Genomic DNA, 21,218 nt, shown 5'->3' on the forward strand with positions numbered 1-21,218 from the left:
CCTCATCGACCGGGCGCAAGATGTAGCCCGCTTTATCAAGCTCCAAGTTATTGATGTCGTTCCCCTCCAAATACGGTTTCAACCGGTGACCGTTCACCGTTTGTTGTTTAAGTGTTTGCTCGTCTTGGATGTCTACGTCACCAAACCTTCCAACTCTCCGAACGACGTACGGGCCCATCCATTTGCTTTTAAGCTTGCCCGCGAACATCTTGAGTCTTGAGTTATACAACCAAACTTTTTGACCTACTTCAAATGTTTTCTTCCGCAATTTTGCATCATGCACCTTCTTGAGTTTATCTTTATAAGCCGATGCACATTCATACGCCTCGTCTCGAATCTCTTCTATCTCACTTAATTGCAACTTTCTCAACTTTCCCGCCTCGTCATAATCCGCATTTACCGTCTTAATTGCCCAATGTGCCCGATGCGCTAGCTCCATTGGCAAGTGACAACCCTTTCCATACACCATCCGGTTAGGCATTGTGCCAATAGGAGTCTTGTAGGCCGTTTGGTATGCCCACAATGCATCGTCTAACTTACTCGACCAATCCTTCCTATCCGTTCTTACCGTCTTCATGAGAATTTCTTTGATTTGACGGTTGGACACTGCGACTTGTCCACTCGTTTACGGATGGTAAGGTGTGGCAATCCGGTGATTCACGTTATACCTCTTCAATAATTTCCCGAAGTGTTCTTGAAATGCGAACCACCATCACTTATAATAACCCGCGGGATGCCAAAACGAGAGAAAATGTTGGATTGAACAAATTTACAAACAACCGAATGGTCGTTTGTTCGTGTTGCAATGGCTTCAATCCACTTCGAGACATAATCCACCGCTACCAAAATGTATAAAAAGCCATTCGAATTCGGGAAGGGACCCATAAAGTCTATACCCCATACATCAAATATCTCTACAACCAAGATTGATTGTAATGGCATCTCATCCCTCTTCGATATACTTCCCATCTTTTGACAATTTATGCAATTTCTAGCAAACTCACATGCATCCTTGAAAATTGTGGGCCAATAAAACCCACATGAGAGAACCCGATAGCCTGTTTTGTGCCCACTAAAATGACCTCCACATGCGGACGAATGAGCATGGGTCAAAATTTCCAACACTTCTGTCTCAGGCACACACCTTCGTATAACTTGATCCGGTCCAATCTTGAAAAGAGCCGGTTCATCCCAAATATATTGCTTCACTTGAACCATAAATTGTTGTCGGCGCTTCTTGGTCCAATGACTTGGGATGGCACCCGTGGCTAAGTAGTTAACATAGTGAGCATACCACGGTGCAACAAAGGTGGAGACGGCTAGGAGTTGTTCGTCGGGAAAACTTTCATTGATTTCACTAACATCATCGATCCCTTCCACCGGAATCCGAGACAGTGATCCGTCGCTACGTTCTCACTTCCCTTTTTGTCTGATTTCTAAATCGAACTCTTGTAACAATAATACCCACCGAATCAAACGAGGCTTCGCGTCCTTCTTCTCCATCAAATATCGGACCGCACTATGATCCGAATAAACCACCACTTTGCTCCCCCAAATATACGAGCGAAACTTATCCAAAGCATACACCACCGCTAACAATTCCTTTTCGGTTGTGGTGTAATTGAGTTGCGCTTCGGACAAAGTCTTGCTTGCATAATAAATCACCACCGGCTTTCTATCAACCCGTTGACCCAAAACTGCACCAATAGTGGTGTCGCTTGCATCACACATTATCTCAAACGGCTTTGACCAATCCGGTGGTTGCAAGATAGGAGCCTTGACCAAGTGTTCCTTCAAAACAGTGAAAGCTTGCATACACTCGTTAGTAAAATCAAATGGGACATCCTTTAGTAATAAGTTACACAAAGGCTTAGTGATAACACTAAATCCTTTAATGAAACGTCTATAAAAACCCGCGTGTCCCAAGAATGACCTTACACCCTTAACATTTTTCGGAGGTGGCAAAGATGATATTACCTGTATTTTTGCCTTATCTACCTCCATCCCCCTTTCAGAAATTACATGACCCAACACAATACCCTCTTGCACCATGAAGTGACTTTTCTCCCAACTTAACACTAAACTTTTCACAACGCACCTTTTTAAAACTTTTTGTAATTCGTTGAGACAAGCATCAAAACTAGTGCCAAAAATGGAGAAGTCATCCATAAATACTTCGAGCGACTCTCCAACCATGTCCGAGAAGATACTCATCATACATCGTTGGAAAGTTGCCGGAGCATTGCACAAGCCAAATGGCATTCGCCGAAAGGCAAAGGTGCAATATGGACAAGTGAAGGTGGTCTTGTGTTGATCATCCGGGTGTATTGCTATCTGATTGTAACCCGAATACCCGTCCAAAAAGCAGTAATATTTTTGACCCGATAATTTTTCAATAATTTGGTCAATGAAAGGTAGTGGGAAATGGTCCTTAGAAGTGGCGGCATTCAATTTTCGGTAGTCAATACATACACGCCACCCGGTAACCGGTCGGGTGGCAATTTGTTCACCACTTTCATCTTTGACTACTTGAATGCCGGCCTTCTTAGGCACAACTTGGGTGGGACTCACCCAAGCACTATCCGAAATCGGATAGATGATTCCCACATCCAACCATTTAATTACCTCTTTTTTAACTACCTCCCGTAGGTTCGGATTCAATCGCCTTTGAGCTTCTCGTGTTGGTTTAGCATCTTCAGTGGTAATGATTTTGTGCATGACGATTGATGGACTAATTCCTTTGAGATCGGCAATTGTCCATCCGATAGCTCCCTTGTTTTCTTTCAAGACTTCCAACAACGCTTCCTCTTGAGCCAATTCTAAATTAGAGGCAATAATGACCGGTAAAGTGTCATTATCCCCTAAAAACACATACTTCAAGTGGCTCGGCAAGTCTTTAAGTTCCAACTTTGGCGGTTCCTCTAACGATGGTTTAGTACCCGAATTTATCTCCACCGGTAAGCCTTCGAACTGGTGGGTCCATGGCGGTCGACCTTCTTTCAAAGCCATTGCATCCTGTTTTTCCTCTTCAACACGGAGTGCATAAGCATGTACCTGTTCAGAAAAATCACACAGGCAAACATCCAAACTATCCTCCTCATACTCATGCGGGTTGCATCCGTCAACTATATCTGCCATGAAACACTCATCAACACCATTAGCATTAGAATTGTTAATAAAAACATTCAAACACATTTTTCGATTCCCAAAAGTCATGTCGACCGTACCAAATCTACAATCGATCATGGCATGTGCGGTGCTCAAAAATGGCCGACCCAAAATTACGTTTTGTTGTTGTTTTGGGTCCGCGGACGAGTAGTCCAAGACTAGAAAGTCAACCGGGTAATAACACTCATCAATTTTAGCAATTACATTTTGAACCATAGCCCGAGGTAGCTTATGAGATAAATCAGCCAAAACAACCATTGTCTCCACCCTTGCTAACGGACCAAAGTCATATTGGTCATATAAGCCCCCCGGTAAAATGCTAACCCCGGCTCCAAGATCTAGCAACGCCTTAGCCATTTGAAAATTACCAACTTAAATGTTAATTAAAGGCGTACCCGGATCTTGGAGCTTAGGAGGAAGCTCCCCGTTCAAAACCGCACTCACTTGCCCGGTTAAATCCACCCGCTTAGGCACTTTCTTCTTGTTTTGCCTTTTTTGTGTACATAACTCTTTTAAAAATTTGGCATAGGCGGGTACTTGTTTTATTGCATCAAGAAGTGGGAGGTTAATTTTAACTTGTTTAAACATGTCCCACATTTCTTCTTTTTTGGGACCTCTCGATGCAATAAAGTTTTTTTTCCCGGGTCAAGCAAAGCCGATGGAAACGGTACTTGACTCGGTTCACCCTCAACTTTTTCATTTCTTTCATTTTCACCCAAACCCAGTTTGTTAACATATGATTCTTTTGGTTTTACCAGTGAAACTTCATCATCACTTTCCATACCCGTGATATCCTCAACCACCCCCTCAACCAATTCGGGTGACAAATTAGCTTTAAACTCTTTTCCACTTCTTAAAACACTAACATGATGAACATTAACATTACCTCGTGACGTACCATGCGAAGGATTTACCTTAGTGTCGCTAGGAAGTTGACCCTTGCTTTTCTTCAATTCAGCCACGTCGGTTGCTAATTGACCCATTTGGGTTGTTAGTGATTGGATGCTTTTGTCACGAACCTCATCCTTTTGCATTCGAACTTCATCGAGTTGGTTCCATTTTTGCATCTCCATTTGCATGCTTTTTAGCATCTCCATCATCTCGTTTCCACCCGAAGACCCCCCTTGTTCTTGACCCGTTTGATATTGCTTTTGATAGCCTTGGTTATTCCCGCCTCGATATCCACCTTGGTTATTGTAAGGTTGGCGTGAACCAAAGTTACCTTGGCTACCTTGAAAGTTCGGGTTAGCTTGATTTGAAGGGTTCCCATACCGAAAATTTGGGTGGTTCCTCAACCCGGGGTGGTAGGTATTAGAGTTCATGTTGTTGTAGTTTCTACCACCCCCTCCTTGACCTTGAACCGCATGGACTTCTTCATATTGCCCTTCCACCATTCCTTGGCAATTTTCAGCCGCATGACCTATTTCATTACACAAAGCACAAACATCATAAATTTGGTTAGTAGTTTGAACGTTACCATCATCTATTGCGTGCACTTGAGGTCGGGCAATGGCCGGTCGGGCTCTCCTTGATGCTTGAGCCTTCCTCTTTGATGTAATTGCCATATTCTCTAAGAACTCCCAATCATCATTTTCATAATTTGTGCCAAAAGTCCCACCGGTAATGGACATTAAATCACGAGCATCCTCGGCACTCAACCCCTCGTGGAAGGCACTCATCAACTCCCACAATTCAATTCCATGGTGAGGGCAATTTTTGATCATCATATTGAAACGTTCAAATGCCTCATGGAACATTTCACCATGTTGTTGTTGAAAGCTCCTCAACCCCTTCCTAGCATCGTTGGTCTTTTGAGCGGTGTAAAATTCATCTAGGATATTCCATGACCGGAACAAGGGAGATCCAAACATCTCAGAGATAGATAGAGAGGTAGGAATTTATCGAACGAACCGCGATTTGTTGCATCTCCGCCCAAGTATAAATGATGCTGAAGGCAAAGTGTAGAACCACTTCTTTGCCTTGTCCTCCAAAGAAAATTGAAATAGGACCAACTTGACATCATTAGCTGAAAAACCTTGACTCCCAAGAGTATTGCAAATTGAATCATAGGCCTCTAAGTGGAAATACGGCTCCTCCGTTGCTAGCCCCTTGTATTTCGGCAAACTTTGCAAAGAGTTTGTTCTCACTTCAAAGGTTCTTCCTTGATTGTTGTGAGGGATAACCACCGGTGAAGGGTTTTGAGTAATTATCGGCCTAAAATGCGCTTCAATTCCCCGTGCATGTTCCCTAAGATGCCTTCTTGGTACATCCAATCGACCCCTTGGACGAATAGGACCCATTGGTCTTGGTATATGCCCTTGTGGTGCGAATGGTTGTTGAAATTGTTGTTGTGGCATCGGTGGGTGTTGAATTGGTCGTTGAAATTGTGGTTGTACATTTTGTGGCCGAACTTGTTGCAATGGGATAGGATGTTGCATTGGTGGCCCTTGTGGTCTCGGCCTAATGTGTTGTGGTATGAGTTGTTGTTGTTGTTGTTGTGGCATTCCACAGACACTTGCCATCCCTTGAGATTGACTTTGCACATAACCGAATTCTCCTTGATCACCATAACCCCCATAAGCATACCCCTCTTCATCATAGCCCTCAAAATCTTCGTATCCTTCCTCATATCCATCTCCCCCTATACCCAAAGTTTGCCCAAATGGAAGGGTTGATTATTGAAAACCCGCTTGGTTCGATGGTCTGAATGTTGAAGTAGCATGGACAATGGTTGTATTTGGTGGGATTGAATAATGGGAAGATGATTAACCGGAAACTGGGAAGAAATGAGTGAGTGGTGGAATCGTAGTAGATGGGCTAAAGGAAAGATTGGGTTCACTTTGAGTAGTAATCGGTTGTGTGGTGTTAGATGGTGTAGTGTCATGAGGTGGAGTAGGAATTGTAGTGGAATTTGGTATGGTTGTGTTTGGTGATGGTTGTGTGGACGTAGGTATAAAAGATGAGGTCGTTTGACCCGTTGTGGGTGGTACTTGTGTTTCGTCCATGATATTTCTTGGTGTAATGGGTGAAGTGGATGAACCGATGATTCTGTTTTCTCGTAATAAAACTTTGTTTTGCCTTAACGTTCTTTTGATTTCCGGATCAAATGACAATGGTGACGCTTTGTGAGAGCCTCTAGTATGCATGCACCTGTAGAACCTGCACACTAAACACACCAGTGTAAACCCGAAAATAACAAAGCAAAACTAACAAACTGACACACGTTGCGCACTACTCCCCGGCAACGGCGCCAAAATTTGACGTGCTGTCGTGGTACACGCAAATTTAATCCAAATAACAACTATAGATAGTGGTAAAAGGGTATCGAACTCAGGGAGTATGTGGAAAGTGTGTTGATTTTATAGCTTTGCGATTAAACTACAATTAACCTAATTTGCAGAAAATAAAGATCAATGATTTGGATTGTTGTTTTAGAAAACTAAATTAATAACTAATTGCAAATAAAAATTGGTTGTTTAACAGATTAGGAGAACAATGACCATCTTAGGATTCAGTTTCTTTTAACAATTGCGTGAAATTCCAACTAGAAAGAGTTACATAGACATAACTCGTGCATAAATAATCGAAGTGATAAAAGGGAACAAAGTACTCAGATTTATAACGCGAGGTTGTTTCCCGATGATCAATTAATCAATAACCAACCCTAACCCTTCCCGTGATATCTCGATTGCCAACGGCACTAAGAACGTACGATTGAGATTAGAAATTGCACTATCAATTAACAAGCTACAAACAATTATGCATACACGATGATAATCAAGCAACACAAGTTATCATTCTAGAAATTCAGAAATAAACACACAAAAGTTCAATAGAAACCTTCACCTAAGATGATCACCGAGAGTTTTAGCCACACATAGCTTGGTGAATCATCATAGCAACAAATTCAATGTTCATACGAATTGAAATCACAAACCGAATGTTAGAAATTGTTCCAAACCAAGCAAGAACAGCCAAATTCGCCCCTAGTGTCTTCTCTAACCGACCAATGATGAGAATATCTCAAAAGACACCATAAAACCGACTTAATGATGGCAGTTACAAGTTTTCCGCAGCTTCCACCGTAACTTACGGTGCCACCGTAAGTTACGGTGGACATAATGTTGTTACGATGAGTATCGTCTGAGTTACGGTAGGAAAATGGCCAAAATCAGGTCCACCGTAAATTACGGTGGGACCGTAATTTACGGCGACAACCTAATTGTTTTGCCTTGTTTCAACTTTTGTTCCACGCGCGACCCGTTCAACTCCGAACCCTCCAAAGCTGCATTTTATCCACTTTAAGCTTCCTCATTGCACCTGAACCGTAAGCACCCGTAGTTATCTAATTCAAGATAATTACACAGTTAAATAAGGGATAACATTGTCTTTTAACATCATAAAGGGTTGTCCCATGGACCACCCGTCAAAATCCGAGCTCGAGCCGAGCCAGCTCGAATCGAGTACGAGCCGAGCTCGAGCTGGGTCTAGCTCGGCTCGACTCGGCTCGTTTACAGCCCTATTAACAGCATCACTAAAGCATGTAGGTTCAACAATTTTTATTCATATTGGACACAAAACACATGTTATCACAAGACAGATTCGAATAATTCACACATTTCTCTATACCATATTTGACTCTACCCTCAACAACATACTCATCAAATCTTTTAGGCATAGAAACATTTCTAGAAGAACGTCTAACATATTGTGTGCGCTTAGATAGGTTAGTGTCTACATTTGACCCTGAAGTGTCCTCTGCCCTACCACTGTTACCTAGACAACTACTGCTCACCTGTTCTGTTTGTTGATCAGGTTCAACTCCAGAATCAGGGGCTGATGTAGAGGGTGACAGTGGTTGCTGATCATCACTAACAGGATCATGAGCACCACTTGTACCCTCTTCATCATTGGGCATGTTAGGAACTTCAAATGTAATATTATCAAAAAAGTTTAAATGATTCATACTTATTTCACAAACATCTCCTTGGTTATTAAAAGACTTAAGTTTAAAAGGGTACACATTTTCATAAAACTTTACAGCTCTAGAGAAAAACACTTTCTTGTTGTCCAAACTCCACAGTTTTTACCCTTTTTTTACATTAGAATAACCAAGGAAACACATTTATCTGCATGATATGCAAACTTATCAGGTTCATTTAAAACTGTACTGAAACATAAACATCCAAAGTTCCTTAAATATGACAAAGAGGGTCTAAATCCAAACATCACTTCAAATGGACTTCTACTATTCAACACATAGGAGGGTAACCTGTTAATTAAGTATACAGCAGTTAGAATGCAATCAGACCAAAACCTTAAAGGTAAACCACCCTGAAACATCAAGGCCCTAGCTGTGTTTAAAAGATGTCTATGTTTTCTTTCCACCACACCGTTTTGTTGTGGTGTATAGGAACAAGTAGTCTGATGTATAATCCCTTTAGACTTACAAAAAATATTTATATTATTATTCACAAATTCAATCCCATTGTCACTTCTAAACACTTTAATTTTCTTTTTAAATTGAGTTAAAACCAATTCATAAAAATCTTTTAAATTTTCAAACACTTCAGTTTTATCTGACAAAAAATAACACCATACAAACCTGGAAAAATCATCAGCAATTGTCAAAAAATACTTAAAACTGTGACACTCGAGGTTTTTCCGAACGATCACCTTGTAATATTTTGTGTGTATATAAATATTATTAAATGGAAACGTGATTTTGTGCATGATATGTGATGTATGTATGTAGTATAGATATATATATGAGAGCCGAAACCACGACCCGAGACCATGACTCGCAACCGGGCGGTTGCGAGTGGGCCACTCGGTCTCGAGTGGGCCGTTGAGCCGAAACCGGTTTGGGCCGAAACCCCAAGCCCAACCCGAAAACACCCCTTGTATATATAATCCCCACCATCTCCTCATTTCCCTCATTTGCTACTAAAACATACACACACACTCCTTACTTTCTCTCAACTAAGAAAACCCCAAAACAACACCCAAACTCTTCCAAATTCTCGGTCCAAGCAAGGATCTCGGACAAGGACTCGGTCAAGCTCGGATCACTCGGACACTTCATCTTCTCTCATTCTCTTCTCTTTGTTTTCGGCTCCTCCTTTTCATAACCGGTTAGTGTGTAGTAAATGCCTTGTTTATGCTTGCTTGAATGATATGTTTATGAAATAGAAAAATGCTTGGTTAGTAGTTTATGCATGATTCTTAGGTTGATTTGTAAAGTTTGACAATATGTGGTAACATGTTTGAAAAGGGTTAGTTAAAATTGTTATGCATGACTTCTAGTATGACTTGTGAAGATTAACTATATGTGAAAACTCTTATGTATGAAGTTTGACAACATGTTCATAATGGCTATGGAATAGTGGTTTAAAATGTGCTTATGAGCAACCCAAAACTATGTTCTAAGTCATAAGGTGTATGTTTTACTTGTTCTTGCGTAATAATCTTGCTAGTAATATGTGATTTTTGGTTAGTAAATGTATGATTTGTTAAAGAGAAAACCCTAGAAAAATATGAATATAGGATGAACTTGTTGAATGTTGGTTTGAAGATTTAAAATGGCAAAGTTTGATCCATATTTTATTAAAGGCAGATTAGGAAAAGTGTTTGTAGAAATCTTATTGGTAGTTTCCTAATCTGGGTCTGATTTCATATGTACAATTTGGACTGTCATATCTGCATCATCACGTGTGTATGAAAATGACAGTTTCCGACTCGCAACCACGACATTACGACTCGCAACCACAGCATTCCGACTCGAAACCACACGGTTGCGACTCGCAACCAAAGCATGACAAGTCGAAACCACGAGATTGCGACTCGAGACCACGCCGTTGCGACTCGCAACCAAAACGTGATAACTCGAGACCACGGTTGCGACTCGCAACCATAACGTGACAAGCCGAAACCACCTGGTTGCGACTCGAGACCAGCTGGTTGCGAGTGGGCTGTTCATTTTGGTTACTGGGCCCATATGTGCTTAACTTGGGCTATCTGTTGACTGGATTATGTGTTGATGTTGACTGCTTAATTACTTAGGCTAGCCCAGTAACCCACTGTTTACTTATATACTTGATACGTGTTAGTTATGTGTAAGTTTTACGTGAATGCTTGTATACCGAACCTGACCTATACCGGTAACCATGTTAGGACGTGGTGACCAACGTGATTGACAAGTAACCTAAACCTACCGAGCAACCCAAGGTGAGTTCACAACTTAAAAGCATGCGTCCCGGTGGTTTGGGACACGAGACTAACAACCCTATCCCCTGGTAAAAAGGGGATACCATTTACATACCTTCCCTAGTTATTGGGAACAAAACTTACTTTTCATTCCCGGGTATTGGGAAACCTTTTGGTTAATTACTGTTTATACGGATTGCAACTAACGGCACTAAACGAAACTCTATCACTCAAGTCCCTACTACAAATACCGATTAGTCGCCGGGTTAGGCGAGCGGGTTATTAGTTGATAGCGCTATTTAGGTGTTTACCAGCCTCACACCGTGCCCTGGTTTGGGACGGTCGTGAACTAATGTACTCAGAAATCCGTCAATGATGATAGAACATTGACATCGGGGCATCCTGCGGATACGCAACGGTTACCTAGTGTTCGGTATTGGAAAAACAGTTTAGTCGCTAACTTTTGGGGTAGCTCCCCAGGGCATGTATAAACGGATAAATTAACCGGTGAAACAGAGTTTTCGGTAATTAAAACTGGACAACTAGTGAACTCACTCAGCATTATTGTTGACCCCTTACTGCATGCTTTGCAGGTAACCAGTGACGGAGGAGCTTGCAGCTTGGGAACGTGTAGTGTCTGTTCACCCTTGTGTTGGGTGTTACCTTATTTTGAATCATGAACTTTGTTTTAAACTACCGTACTTATGCTTCCGCTACTTAATACTGTTTTGGAACTTAAAACTTTAAACTCTGAACTTAATATTTGCTAAGCTTATGAATAGTAAGTATTACTTTTGTTATCAACTTAAGTATTCGGTATAATTGGTGGCTGGATCCTGGTCAGTCACGCCCTCGAAGCGGGTGTTATCCGCAGGTGGATTTTGGGGGTGTGACAGATTGGTATCAGAGCCATTGGTTATAGTGAACTTGGTTTTAAAAAGGGAAAATCTTTTTGGAGAAAACCAGACTATAACCCGTGACTCGCGACGACACTACACTCCAAGTGCAAGGCTCAACACTTTTGACCTCATAGCTCGGACCAGTGTTTACTTGTTGCTTACTTTATGTTTCCTATTATGCTATACGTACTAGTGTGCCTAACTAGATAGATACACCTCTCTTTTCTATCTCATTCTCGTTACACTACGGCATCACACTCATACCGTGTTTTCTGGTTATGAAGACAATGAGTGGACGCGGAAGAGGAAACATTAACATGACGCAGGCTCAGTTCACTAACCTGCTCAACACAGTGGCTGCAGCTTTCGCAGCTCACCCTATAGGTAAGCTCGTTGTTTTAGGATGTTTAGATCCTACCGCCACATCGACTTTTCGCCTCTAAACCTATACGCTTCGCTTCTCACGAACAGGTCAGCATGCACCTGCGCAACCACCAGTGTGCACTTTCAAAACTTTCATGGATTGCAAGCCTCTCCCTTTCAACGGCACTGAGGGTGCCATAGGTCTTCTGCATTGGATTGAGAAAATTGAAGCTGTTTTTGCTGTTTGCGAGTGTCCCCCTGCGAACTGGGTGAAGTTTGCTACTGCTACGCTTGAAGGAAGCGCGCTTTCTTGGTGGAAGGCGCAGATTCTGATGTTTGGGTTGGAAACTGCAAATGCTACGGCATGGGAGGATTTCAAGGATATGATTAAGGATGAATACTGTCACCGGGATGACATCCACAAGCTTGAGAACGAGTACTATGAGCTCAAGATGGTTGGGTCAGAGATTGAAACCTACACCAAGTTGTCCAATGACTATGCTGCTCTCTGCCCGAACATGTCACGACCAATGTACCGAAGGATCGAACTGTATATCAAAGGTTTGGCTCCAGAGATTCGAAGCCATGTCACTACAGCCAACCACACTACCATTCAGCCGATTGTTCGACTTGCTCACAAACTCACTGATCAGGCCATGGAAGAGGGCCGGTTGCCCAAAAGGATCAGTGCTACCGTCGGAACTTCTAGTGACAGCAAGCGTAAGTGGGAAGGAAGTCAAAGCAAGGATGCTAACCCCACTCAGGCCCCAGCGCAGCAAAGGAAAACCGAAAACAGCAAAGGCACCCAGCAACAGGGTGGCTACCGGGGAAGCTACCCTAAGTGCAACAAGTGTAACAAGCACCACAATGGGGCATGTAACAAGGGCCAGTGTCAGCGATGCCACAAGATGGGGCACGACGCCAAGGATTGTAGAAGCCAGTTCCCAATAAGACAGAATCAGCAACAACCCCAACAGCAACAGCAGCAGGGAAACAACCGGGCATGTTTTAAGTGTGGAGCTGAGGGGCACTTTAAGAAGGATTGTCCTGAGCTGAACCAGAATCGCAACAATAATCAGGGAGCTGGGAACAACAATCAGAACAACAATGCTGGGAATGGTGCTAGAGGAAGAGCTTTTGTGATTGGAGCTGGAGAAGCAAGGAATGACCCCAATGTTGTGACGGGTAAGTTCCTACTCGATGATCGTTATGTTTCTGTGTTATTTGATTCCGGTGCCGATGCTAGTTATGTATCTCTACGTATTAGCAAGAAGCTTAAGCGTCCGCTTTCGTTACTAAGTTCTCCTCATATCGTCGAGTTAGCTAATGGTAGAAACATCGAGGCCTTACATGTTGTCAAGGGTTGCAAACTAGAGTTGTCTGGTCAGACATTTAGTATCGATCTTTTCCCTGTTACTCTCGGAAGCTTCGACGTCGTTATTGGTATGGATTGGTTATCCAAGCAACGCGCTGAGATCCTCTGTCAAGAGAAAGCAGTTCGTATCCCTCGCCGATCTGGCAAACCCCTCATTATACAAGGTGGCAAAAGTGGAGAAATCTCCGGCGTTATTTCTTTCTTGAAAACCCAGAAGTGTTTACGAAAAGGGCACACCGCTATCTTAGCACTTGTTACCAACACGCAGGAAAAGGAAAAGAGGATTGAAGACTTTCCAGTAGTGCGTGACTACCCCGAGGTATTTCCTGAGGAATTACCTGGACTCCCTCCACATCGTCAGGTCGAATTCCAAATCGAGCTAGCTCCCGGAGCAGCGCCTATAGCTCGTGCGCCTTATCGACTAGCCCCCGCAGAATTGAAGGAACTCTCGACGCAACTGCAAGAACTTTTGGATAAAGGATTTATCCGTCCTAGTTCATCACCCTGGGGAGCACCGGTACTCTTTGTTAAGAAGAAGGATGGCACGTTCCGAATGTGTATAGACTATCGTGAGCTGAACAAGGTTACCATCAAGAATCGTTACCCTCTCCCTCGAATCGACGACCTATTCGATCAGTTGCAAGGATCAAGCTACTACTCTAAGATTGACCTGCGATCAGGCTATCATCAGTTGAGGGTCCGTAATGAAGATATTTCCAAGACTGCATTCAGAACTCGTTATGGTCATTATGAATTCCTCGTTATGCCCTTTGGAATGACCAACGCCCCTGCAGTGTTCATGGATCTCATGAACCGAGTATGCAAACCCTACCTCGACAAATTTGTGATCGTGTTTATAGACGACATCTTGATCTACTCGAAAAGTCAGGAAGAGCATGAACAACACCTACGCCTTATCCTCGAACTCCTTCGCAATGAGCAACTGTATGCCAAGTTCTCGAAATGCGACTTCTGGCTTCGAGAAGTCCATTTCCTTGGGCACGTGGTTAACAAGGATGGAATCCACGTCGACCCAGCTAAGATCGACTCTATAAAGAATTGGCCTACCCCTAAGACTCCGACTGAAGTTCGCCAATTCTTGGGATTGGCAGGTTACTACCGCAGATTCATTCAGGGATTCTCAAAGATCGCTCAACCCCTCACTACACTCACTCAGAAAGGCGTCACCTACAAGTGGAATGAAGCACAGGAATCTGCTTTTCAGAGGCTTAAGGATAACCTCTGCAGTGCTCCTATTCTCTCGTTACCTGAAGGCACTGACGACTTTGTGGTCTACTGCGATGCGTCTATTCATGGACTCGGTTGCGTGTTGATGCAACGCGAGAAAGTTATTGCTTACGCCTCTCGACAACTTAAGACACATGAAAGGAACTACACAACACACGACTTGGAACTGGGAGCAGTGATATTTGCGCTTAAGATATGGAGACATTACCTGTACGGTACCAAGTGCACCATTTACACCGATCACAGGAGTCTCGAGCATATCTTTAAGCAGAAGGAGTTAAACATGCGACAACGTCGATGGGTTGAACTTCTGAATGATTACGAATGCGCCATCAAGTATCATCCGGGCAAGGCCAATGTCGTGGCAGACGCCCTCAGCCGAAAGGACACTATACCACGGCGCGTGCAAGCATTACAACTTACTATCCAGTCTAGTCTCCCTACCCAGATCCGAAATGCTCAGATTGAAGCTTTGAAACCGGAAAACATCAGGGCTGAGTCCCTGCGAGGATCAAGACAACAGTTAGAGCAAAAAGAAGACGGCGCCTACTATGTGGCAGGGCGCATTTGGGTCCCACTTTACGGAGATCTACGAGAACTTGTGATGGACGAAGCCCATAAGTCCCGTTACTCAGTACATCCTGGTTCAGATAAGATGTACCACGACTTAAGGACCACCTACTGGTGGCCTGGCATGAAAGCCCACATAGCAGCCTATGTTGGCAAATGTTTGACCTGCGCAAGAGTCAAGATCGAGTATCAGAAACCAGCAGGCCTACTACAGCAACCGGAAATCCCGAAGTGGAAATGGGAGCAGATTTCCATGGATTTTGTTACAGGGCTACCTAGATCCCAACGCGGGAATGACACTATTTGGGTGATAGTAGATCGATTGACTAAGTCCGCACACTTTCTGGCCATTAAGGAAACAGACAAGTTCTCAACCTTGGCAGAAATCTATTTAAAGGAAGTAGTCTCCAGGCACGGGGTGCCAACTTCTATTATTTCCGACCGAGATGCTCGTTTTACTTCCGAGTTGTGGCAAGCTATGCACAAATCCTTTGGCTCACGTTTGGACATGAGCACCGCTTATCACCCGCAAACGGATGGGCAGTCTGAACGCACCATCCAAACCCTGGAAGACATGCTTAGAGCATGTGTGATCGATTTTGGCAAGAACTGGGAGAAGCATCTACCGTTGGTGGAATTCTCCTACAACAACAGCTACCACACTAGCATTCAGGCGGCACCTTTTGAGGCATTGTACGGTCGTAAATGCCGATCACCTCTCTGCTGGGCGGAAGTCGGTGATAGTCAACTCACAGGCCCAGAACTGGTAGTAGATACAACGGAAAAGATATCACAGATCAGGCAACGCATGGCGGCAGCTCGTGACCGTCAGAAGAGCTACGCTGATAAGCGTAGGAAGCCGTTAGAATTCCAGGTCGGGGACCGGGTTCTACTTAAAGTCTCACCCTGGAAGGGTGTGGTCCGTTTCGGTAAACGGGGCAAGCTGAATCCACGGTACGTTGGACCATTCGAAATTACCGAGAAAATCGGTAAGGTTGCTTATAGATTAAACCTGCCTGCAGAGCTGAGTGCAGTGCACAACGTTTTTCACGTATCTAACCTAAAGAAGTGTTTGTCGGATGAAACACTTGTAATTCCTTTTAAGGAACTGGCAATTGATGAACAGCTACACTTTACTGAGGAACCGATTGAGATCACGGATCGAGAGATCAAAACCCTCAAACGTAGCCAGATACCCCTTGTGCGAGTTCGTTGGAACTCACGGCGCGGCCCAGAGTTTACCTGGGAGCGGGAGGACCAGATGAAGTCCAAGTATCCCCAGTTATTCCCAAACGAAAACCCCAGCACTGAAGCTACAACCGAATTTCGGGACGAAATTCCAAACTAACGGGGGGATGATGTGACACCCCGTTGAAACACGCTAGCTTGGCAGTGGCTGCTTCAACTTTCGGGACGAAAGTTCTTAAAACTTGGGGATAATGTGACACTCGAGGTTTTTCCGAACGATCACCTTGTAATATTTTGTGTGTATATAAATATTATTAAATGGAAACGTGATTTTGTGCATGATATGTGATGTATGTATGTAGTATAGATATATATATGAGAGCCGAAACCACGACCCGAGACCATGACTCGCAACCGGGCGGTTGCGAGTGGGCCACTCGGTCTCGAGTGGGCCGTTGAGCCGAAACCGGTTTGGGCCGAAACCCCAAGCCCAACCCGAAAACACCCCTTGTATATATAATCCCCACCATCTCCTCATTTCCCTCATTTGCTACTAAAACATACACACACACTCCTTACTTTCTCTCAACTAAGAAAACCCCAAAACAACACCCAAACTCTTCCAAATTCTCGGTCCAAGCAAGGATCTCGGACAAGGACTCGGTCAAGCTCGGATCACTCGGACACTTCATCTTCTCTCATTCTCTTCTCTTTGTTTTCGGCTCCTCCTTTTCATAACCGGTTAGTGTGTAGTAAATGCCTTGTTTATGCTTGCTTGAATGATATGTTTATGAAATAGAAAAATGCTTGGTTAGTAGTTTATGCATGATTCTTAGGTTGATTTGTAAAGTTTGACAATATGTGGTAACATGTTTGAAAAGGGTTAGTTAAAATTGTTATGCATGACTTCTAGTATGACTTGTGAAGATTAACTATATGTGAAAACTCTTATGTATGAAGTTTGACAACATGTTCATAATGGCTATGGAATAGTGGTTTAAAATGTGCTTATGAGCAACCCAAAACTATGTTCTAAGTCATAAGGTGTATGTTTTACTTGTTCTTGCGTAATAATCTTGCTAGTAATATGTGATTTTTGGTTAGTAAATGTATGATTTGTTAAAGAGAAAACCCTAGAAAAATATGAATACAGGATGAACTTGTTGAATGTTGGTTTGAAGATTTAAAATGGCAAAGTTTGATCCATATTTTATTAAAGGCAGATTAGGAAAAGTGTTTGTAGAAATCTTATTGGTAGTTTCCTAATCTGGGTCTGATTTCATATGTACAATTTGGACTGTCATATCTGCATCATCACGTGTGTATGAAAATGACAGTTTCCGACTCGCAACCACGACATTACGACTCGCAACCACAGCATTCCGACTCGAAACCACACGGTTGCGACTCGCAACCAAAGCATGACAAGTCGAAACCACGAGATTGCGACTCGAGACCACGCCGTTGCGACTCGCAACCAAAACGTGATAACTCGAGACCACGGTTGCGACTCGCAACCATAACGTGACAAGCCGAAACCACCTGGTTGCGACTCGAGACCAGCTGGTTGCGAGTGGGCTGTTCATTTTGGTTACTGGGCCCATATGTGCTTAACTTGGGCTATCTGTTGACTGGATTATGTGTTGATGTTGACTGCTTAATTACTTAGGCTAGCCCAGTAACCCACTGTTTACTTATATACTTGATACGTGTTAGTTATGTGTAAGTTTTACGTGAATGCTTGTATACCGAACCTGACCTATACCGGTAACCATGTTAGGACGTGGTGACCAACGTGATTGACAAGTAACCTAAACCTACCGAGCAACCCAAGGTGAGTTCACAACTTAAAAGCATGCGTCCCGGTGGTTTGGGACACGAGACTAACAACCCTATCCCCTGGTAAAAAGGGGATACCATTTACATACCTTCCCTAGTTATTGGGAACAAAACTTACTTTTCATTCCCGGGTATTGGGAAACCTTTTGGTTAATTACTGTTTATACGGATTGCAACTAACGGCACTAAACGAAACTCTATCACTCAAGTCCCTACTACAAATACCGATTAGTCGCCGGGTTAGGCGAGCGGGTTATTAGTTGATAGCGCTATTTAGGTGTTTACCAGCCTCACACCGTGCCCTGGTTTGGGACGGTCGTGAACTAATGTACTCAGAAATCCGTCAATGATGATAGAACATTGACATCGGGGCATCCTGCGGATACGCAACGGTTACCTAGTGTTCGGTATTGGAAAAACAGTTTAGTCGCTAACTTTTGGGGTAGCTCCCCAGGGCATGTATAAACGGATAAATTAACCGGTGAAACAGAGTTTTCGGTAATTAAAACTGGACAACTAGTGAACTCACTCAGCATTATTGTTGACCCCTTACTGCATGCTTTGCAGGTAACCAGTGACGGAGGAGCTTGCAGCTTGGGAACGTGTAGTGTCTGTTCACCCTTGTGTTGGGTGTTACCTTATTTTGAATCATGAACTTTGTTTTAAACTACCGTACTTATGCTTCCGCTACTTAATACTGTTTTGGAACTTAAAACTTTAAACTCTGAACTTAATATTTGCTAAGCTTATGAATAGTAAGTATTACTTTTGTTATCAACTTAAGTATTCGATATAATTGGTGGCTGGATCCTGGTCAGTCACGCCCTCGAAGCGGGTGTTATCCGCAGGTGGATTTTGGGGGTGTGACAAAAACCTTCATAACTTGTGACTTTATAAGGACCCCACAAGTCTAAATGTACTAAATCTCCAACAGATTTGGTTTTATGTTCACTTAATGGAAATGGGACCCTAACTTGCTTAGCTCTATGACATATTTCACATGGACCATGATCACTTGATGTTAAGTTAAGATGTTGTTTCAACACAGCTAAGACCTGATCAGAAGGGTGTCCTAGTCTACTATGCCAAGTAAATGATTTCACAGAAATGTTAAAACAAGCATTAGCAGAATTACCATTATTTCCTACAACATACAATCCACTATCCTGACTACCATTCATCAGGATTTTCCTTGACTTGGAATCATGTAATAAACAACTATCCTCATTAAACACAACCGAAACATGGTTATCCTTAGCTGACTTATACACAGACAACAAGTTAACACAATAGTCTGGAACATAAAAGACATCCTGTAAAATTTTATCCTTTGTTAGTTTTAGATTACCAATTTTTAATACCTTAACATTTGTTCCATTTGGATGACTCATAGTAATACCAAACTCAGATACATCAATAGCATTTATTAAATGTTTATCAGACTTAACCATGTGTTGACTAGCCCCCGAGTCAACAATCTACCCATAGTTACTACTAAACACACCAGAACTAGAACAACTAACAAAGTTAAACACATTAAAGCACTCACCTCCCATACTAGGATTCTGAGACTCTGACCCAGTGTTCTCACCAACTAAACTTAATAACTTGGTAATCTGCTCAGAAGTAAAAGATAACCCAGACACAATAGAAGCAGCAGATTTACCAACATCAGAATTAGACTTATTATTAGTTAAACCTTTTACGTTTTACGTTAAACCTTTTACGTTTTACGTTTTACGTTAAACTTTTTACATTTTACGTTTTACGTTAAACTTTTTACGTTTTACATTTTACGTTAAAATTTTTACGTTTTACGTTTTACCCAAAATCCGCGACTCAGTAGGTGTCTCAGATAGATTGAACTTATCATCATCGACTGACTAAAAAAAATATGAAAAACCAACAACACAAATCAAAACAATGTGTGGATTCTTGAATAAAACAGGGTTTGGCTCAGAGTTTCCAATAATCAAGGCTGCAAAACGGGGTTGCAAGTTCAAAAAACCTACCCTCCACCATCCTTGTCGCACCATCGTCATCAAAATATACGGATTTTTTTTTTGCATCATCATCGCCTAATCCAACATATCAAAACCCACAGAATCAAGAATACAAATCAAGAATGCAAATCAACAGAAATCAAGAACACACATTAGCCCCCCCTCCCCCCCCCCCCAACATACCAAAATACCAACAGAATCAAGAACACAACTCAACCCCCAGCATCAAAATTACCACCTAAACAGTAGATGTGTGCTCTACTACATACATGTTTTTCTAGGACACTTGAACCATGCCTGAGATGCACATGATGATTATGTTTGAAATAAACACGTGCAAAATTACCACCCAAACAGGATTGAAGCCTCAAAGATAACCGCACCCAACCCTCAAAGATCCAATCTTTTTCAAGAATGGGTCTAGAAGGAGCTCAAAAAAGGCTCTTCAACTCTATCTATTTCCACCGCCGCCAACGGCGGCACCCGCAGCGGCCGGAACCTCCTCTGCGATGGATGTAAACGCCAGATCCACAAAACCCCTCAACAACATCAATATCGTTCATCAACTCCGTGAGCGACGGCAATTCTGCCGGAGAAATGAGGGGGTCGCAGGGGATTTGAGATAACAGAGTTTGTGGGTGTGTTGTTTGGGGGTCGCCGGAGAACCAAGGAGGCGCTTCTGCCATGAGCGGCGGTGCTTCTGGGGAAACAGAGTTTCTTTCATCACATGAAGATGATGAAGATTTGATGAGAGAGACAAAGAGGAGAGAGACAAATGAGGAGAGAGAAGTCTAGAGGAGACTTTAAAGCAATAAGACAGATAGATTAGACATTTATATCAAATGACCAAAATACCCCTTAGAATATAAAATAATAGTATACAAGTGGCATGATCTGATTGGTGGAGAGTGGTTCTCGCGGTTCTCGCAACTGGTGATGGTTTCTATTTTAGCGGCCCTGTATATATATATGTATGTATATATTACAAACCATCCAAGTTTAAGGTATAATCACCAAAAATTTACATCTAGAACATATTGACAAACTTTCAAATGTCATACCCATCAGCTGATCATAAACAAATGTGAAAGAAGCATATGTCCAAAACATTTCAAAACCAACCACCAAACTAAAAAGACAGAAGTTTTCAACCAAAACTTGATAAGCAAATGTCTTAACTTAAACTTTCATCTTTTCTTGGTAACTTTAGTAAGCAAAAAAATACATTTAGCTTTGAAAACCATGAAGACACACCCATCACCCACAACTAATCCTTTCACGATAACAAAGGATTTTTTTTTTTTTGGGTAAAATGTTACCCCGATTCACTTTTATAACAACAATCACCAAACAAAACAA

At 42.6% G+C, this 21,218-nt stretch overlaps 1 non-coding gene across 1 annotated transcript; it reads left to right on the plus strand.

The window, feature by feature from the left end:
• The first annotated feature begins 4,863 nt into the window (after positions 1-4,863).
• On the plus strand, positions 4,864-4,969 carry LOC118484375. Its single transcript, XR_004873486.1, has one exon. It is a non-coding gene; the product is annotated as a small nucleolar RNA R71 (small nucleolar RNA).
• The last annotated feature ends 16,249 nt before the right edge of the window (positions 4,970-21,218 follow it).

This window comes from Helianthus annuus, chromosome 11 (genome assembly GCF_002127325.2).
Source record: "Helianthus annuus cultivar XRQ/B chromosome 11, HanXRQr2.0-SUNRISE, whole genome shotgun sequence".
Lineage (NCBI taxonomy): Eukaryota > Viridiplantae > Streptophyta > Magnoliopsida > Asterales > Asteraceae > Helianthus > Helianthus annuus.